The sequence below is a fragment of the Arachis stenosperma genome, chromosome 3 (genome assembly GCF_014773155.1).
Source record: "Arachis stenosperma cultivar V10309 chromosome 3, arast.V10309.gnm1.PFL2, whole genome shotgun sequence".
Lineage (NCBI taxonomy): Eukaryota > Viridiplantae > Streptophyta > Magnoliopsida > Fabales > Fabaceae > Arachis > Arachis stenosperma.
In genome coordinates this window covers 13,864,880-13,870,406 of record NC_080379.1, presented here as the reverse complement: position 1 = coordinate 13,870,406, position 5,527 = coordinate 13,864,880, and the positions used below count along the sequence as shown (strand labels likewise).

Here is a 5,527-nt window from a genome sequence, read left to right as displayed (position 1 = left end):
AAATGACATAAAAATCCTCTTCCGGGCCCACTTGGTGTGTGCTTGGGCTGAGCAATGAAGCAATTTCGTGTAGAGACTCTTCTTGGAGTTAAACGCCAGCTTTGGTGCCAGTTTGGGCGTTTAACTCCCATTTGGGTGCCAGTTCCAGCGTTTAACGCTGGGATTCCTTGAGGTGACTTTGAACGCCGGTTTGGGCCATCAAATCTTGGGCAAAGTATGGACTATTATATATTGCTGGAAAGACCAGGATGTCTACTTTCCAACGCCGTTGAGAGCGCGCCAATTGGGCTTCTGTAGCTCCAGAAAATCTGCTTCGAATGCAGGGAGGTCAGAATCCAACAGCATCTGCAGTCCTTTTTGGTCTCAGAATCAGATTTTTGCTCAGGTCCCTCAATTTCAGCCAGAAAATACCTGAAATCACAGAAAAACACACAAACTCATAGTAAAGTCCAGAAAAGTGAATTGTAATTAAAAACTAATAAAAATATACTAAAAACTAACTATATCATATCAAAAACATACTAAAAACAATGCCAAAAAGTATACAAATTATCCGCTCATCACAACACCAAACTTAAATTGTTGCTTGTCCTCAAGCAACTGAAAATCAAATAAGATAAAAAGAAGAGAATATGCAATGAATTCCAAAAACATCTGTGAAGATCAGTATTAATCAGATGAGCGGGGCTTTTAACTTTTTGCCTCCGAACAGTTTTGGCATCTCACTCTATCCTTTGAAATCCAGAATGGTTGGCTTCTTTAGGAACTTAGAATCCAGATAGTGCTAATGATTCTCTTAGTAAAGTATGATGATTCTTGAACATAGCTATTTATTGAGTCTTGGCTGTGGCCCAAAGCACTCTGTCTTCCAGTATTACCACCGGATACATACATGCCACAGACACATAATTGGGTGAACCTTTTCAGATTGTGACTCAGCTTTGCTAAAGTCCCCAATTAGAGGTGTCCAGGGTTCTTAAGCACACTCTTATTGCCTTGGATCACAACTCTTATTCCTTTCTCTTTTTTTTTTCGTTTTTTTTTTTTTGAAATGCTTTTTCTTGCTTCAAGAATCATTTTATTGATTTTTCAGATCCTCAGTAACATGTCTCCTTTTCATCATTCTTTCAAGAGCCAACATTCATGAACCACAAATTCAAAAGACATATGCACTGTTTAAGCATACATTCAGAGAACAAAAATATTGCCACCACATCAAAATAATTAAACTATTATAAGATTCAAAATTCATGCAATTCTTTCTTTTATCAATTAGGCACGTTTTTATTGAAGAAAGGTGATGGATTCATAGGACATTCATAACTTTAAGGCATAGACACTAAGACACTAATGATCATAAGACACAAACATGGATAAACATAAGCATTAAAATTCGAAAAACAGAAGAACAATAACAAGGAAATCAAAGAACGGGTCCACCTTAGTGATGGCGGCTCTTTCTTGCTCTTGAAGATCCTATGGAGTGCTTGAGCTCCTCAATGTCTCTTCCTTGTTTTTGTTGCTCCTCCCTCATGATTCTTTGATCTTCTCTAATTTCATGAAGGATGATGGAGTGTTCTTGATGCTCCACCCTCAGTTGTCCCATGTTGGAACTTAGTTCTCCTAGGGAGGTGTTTAGTTGCTCCCAATAGTTTTGTGGAGGAAAATTCATCCCTTGAGGAATCTCAGGGATCTCATGATGAGTGAGATCTCTTGTGTACTCCATCCTTTTCTTGGTGATGGGCTTGTCCTCATCAATGGGAATGTCTCCCTCTATGTCCACTCCAACTGAATAACAGAGGTGACAAATGAGATGAGGAAAGGCTAACCTTGCCAAGGTGGAGGTCTTGTCCGCCACCTTATAGAGTTCTTGGGCTATAACCTCATGAACCTCTATTTCTTCTCCAATCATGATACTATGGATCATGATGGCCCGGTCTATGGTAACTTCGGACCGGTTGCTAGTGGGAATGATTGAGCGTTGTATGAACTCTAACCATCCTCTAGCCACGGGCTTGAGGTCATGCCTTCTTAATTGAACCGGCTTGCCTCTTGAATCTTGCTTCCATTGTGCGCCCTCTTCACATATGACTGTGAGGACTTGGTCCAACCTTTGATCAAAGTTGACCCTTCTAGTGTAAGGATGCTCATCTCCTTGCATCATAGGCAAGTTGAACGCCACCCTCACACTCTCCGGACTAAAATCCAAGTATTTCCCCCGAACCATAGTGAGATAGTTCTTTGGATTCGGGTTCACACTTTGGTCATGGTTCTTTGTGATCCATGCATTGGCATAGAACTCTTGAACCATCAAGATTCCGACTTGTTGAATGGGGTTGGTAAGAACTTCCCATCCTCTTCTTCGGATCTCATGGCGGATCTCCGGATATTCACCCTTTTTGAGTGAAAAGGAGACCTCGGAGATCACCTTCTTCAAGGCCACAACTTCATAGAAGTGGTCTTGATGCACCCTTGAGAGGAATCTATCCATCTCCCATGACTCGGAGGTGGAAGCTTTTGCCTTCCCTTTCCTCTTTCTAGAGGTTTCTCCGGCCTTGGATGTCATAAATGGTTATGGAAAAACGAAAAAGCAACGCTTTTACCACACCAAACTTAAAATGTTTGCTCGTCCTCGAGCAAAAGAAGAAAGAAGAGAGTAGAAGAAGAAGAAATGAAGAAGAGGGAGATGGTGGTGTATTCGGCCAAAGAGGGGGAAGAAAGGGTGTTTAGGTTGTGTGAAAATGAAGAGTTGAAGAAGGGTATTTATAGGAGAGAAGGGGGTGAATGGTGCGGCCATTATGGGTGGGTTTGGGAGGGAAAGTGGTTTGAATTTGAAGGGTGAGGTTGGTGGGGTTTTATGAAGGATGGATGTGAGTGGTGAAGAGAAAGATGGGATTGGATAGGTGAGGGGTTTTTGGGGAAGAGGTGTTGAGGTGATTGGTGAATGGGGGAAGAAGAGAGAGAGTGATGGTAGGGTCCTGTGGGGTCCACAGATCCTGTAGTGTCAAGGAAAAGTCATCCCTGCACCAAATGTTGCTCAAAATCACGTTTTGAGCCATTTCTGGCGTTAAACGCTGGGCTGGTGCCCATTCCTGGCGTTTAACGCCAGGTTCTTGCCCTTTACTGGCGTTAAACGCTGGGCTGGTGCCCATTCCTGGCGTTTAACGCCAGGTTCTTGCCCTTTACTGGCGTTTAACGCCAGTCTGGTGCCCCTTTCTGGCGTTAAACGCCCAGAATGGTGCCAGACTGGGCGTTAAACGCTCAACAGCTAGCATTACTGGCGTTTGAACGCCAGTTTCTTCTCCTCCAGGGTGTGCTGTTTTTCTTCCTGTTTTTCATTCTGTTTTTGCTTTTTTCATTGTTTTTGTGACTTCTTATGATCATCAACCTACAAAAAAGAAAATAACAAAAGAAAATAATTAATTATAAAACATTGGGTTGCCTCCCAACAAGCGCTTCTTTAATGTCATTAGCTTGACAGAGGGCTCTCATGGAGCCTCAGAAATGCTCAGAACCGTGTTGAAACCTCCCAACACCAAACTTAGAGTTTGAATGTGGGGTTTCAACACCAAACTTAGAGTTTGGTTGTAGCCTCCCAACACCAAACTTAGAGTTTGACTGTGGGGGCTCTGTTTGGCTCTGTTTTGAGAGGAGCTCTTCATGCTTCCTCTCCATGATGACAGAGGGATATCCTTGGGCCTTAAACACCAAGGATTTTTCATTCACTTGAATGATTAACTCTCCTCTGTCAACATCAATCACAGCCTTTGCTGTGGCTAGGAAGGGTCTGCCAAGGATGATGGATTCATCCATGCACTTCCCAGTCTCTAGGACTATGAAATCAGTAGGAATGTACTGGTCTTCAACTTTAACCAGAACACCCTCTACAAGTCCATGGGCTTGTTTTCTTGAGTTGTCTGCCATTTCTAATGAGATTCTTGCAGCTTGCACCTCTAAGATCCCTAATTTCTCCATTACAGAGAGGGGCATGAGGTTCACACTTGACCCTAAGTCACACAAGGCCTTCTTGAAGGTCATGGTGCCTATAGTACAAGGTATAGAAAACTTCCCAGGATCCTGCCTCTTTTGAGGCAGTTTCTGCCTAGACAAGTCATCCAGTTCTTTGGTGAGCAAGGGAGGTTCATCCTCCCAAGTCTCATTTCCAAATAACTTGTCATTTAGTTTCATGATTGCTCCAAGGTATTTAGCAGCTTGCTCTTCAGTAACATACTCATCCTCTTCAGAGGAAGAATACTCATCAGAGCTCATGAATGGCAGAAGTAAGTCCAATGGAATCTCTATGGTCTCATTTTGAGCCTCAGATTCCCAAGGTTCCTCATTGAGGAACTCAGAGGAGAGTGGTGCACGCCCACTGGGGTCTTTCTCAGTGGCGTCTTCTTCCTCTCTTTCCTCTCCATATTCGGCCATGTTGATGGCCTTGCACTCTCCTTTTGGATTTTCTTCTGTATTACTTGGGAGAGTACTAGGAGGGAGTTCAGTAACTTTCTTGCTCAGCTGACCCACTTGTCCTTCCAAATTTCTGATGGAGGACCTTGTTTCATTCATAAAACTTTGAGTGGTCTTTATTAGATTAGAGACCATTGTTGCTAAGTCAGAAGTATTCTGTTTAGAACTCTCTGTCTGTTGCTGAGAAGATGATGGAAAAGGCTTGCCATTGCTAAACCTGTTTCTTCCACCATTATTGTTATTGAAACCTTGTTGAGGTCTCTCTTGATTCTTCCATGAGAGATTTGGGTGATTTCTCCATGAAGAATTGTAGGTATTTCCATAGGGTTCTCCTAGGTAATTCACCTCTTCCATGGAAGGGTTCTCAGGATCATAAGCTTCTTCCTCAGATGAAGCATCCTTAGTACTGTTTGGTGCATTTTGCATTCCAGACAGACTTTGAGAAATCAAATTGACTTGTTGAGTCAATATCTTGTTCTGAGCCAATATGGCATTCAGAGTGTCAATCTCAAGAACTCCTTTCTTCTGACTAGTCCCATTGTTCACAGGATTCCTTTCAGAAGTGTACATGAATTGGTTATTTGCAACCATTTCAATCAATTCTTGAGCTTCTGTAGGCGTCTTCTTTAGATGAAGAGATCCTCCAGCAGAGCTATCCAAGGACATCTTAGATAGTTCAGAGAGACCATCATAGAAAATACCTATGATGCTCCATTCAGAAAGCATGTCTGAAGGACATCTTCTGATTAATTGTTTGTATCTTTCCCAAGCTTCATAGAGGGATTCTCCATCCTTCTGTCTGAAGGTTTGGACTTCCACTCTAAGCTTACTCCATCTTTGTGGTGGAAAGAACTTTGCCAAGAAGGCATTGACTAGCTTTTCCCAAGAGTCCAGGCTTTCTTTAGGTTGAGAATCCAACCATATTCTAGCTCTGTCTCTTACAGCAAAAGGGAATAGCATCAGTCTATAGACCTCAGGGTTAACCCCATTAGTCTTGACTGTGTCACATATTTGCAAGAATTCAGCTAAAAACTGATGAGGATCTTCCATTGGAAGTCCA

At 42.4% G+C, this 5,527-nt stretch overlaps 1 non-coding gene across 1 annotated transcript; it reads left to right on the top strand.

The window, feature by feature from the left end:
* Window positions 1-5,187: 5,187 nt before the first annotated feature.
* LOC130971796 (small nucleolar RNA R71) lies at window positions 5,188-5,295 on the top strand. The gene has a single exon (XR_009083005.1). It is a non-coding gene; the product is annotated as a small nucleolar RNA R71 (small nucleolar RNA).
* Window positions 5,296-5,527: the final 232 nt, after the last annotated feature.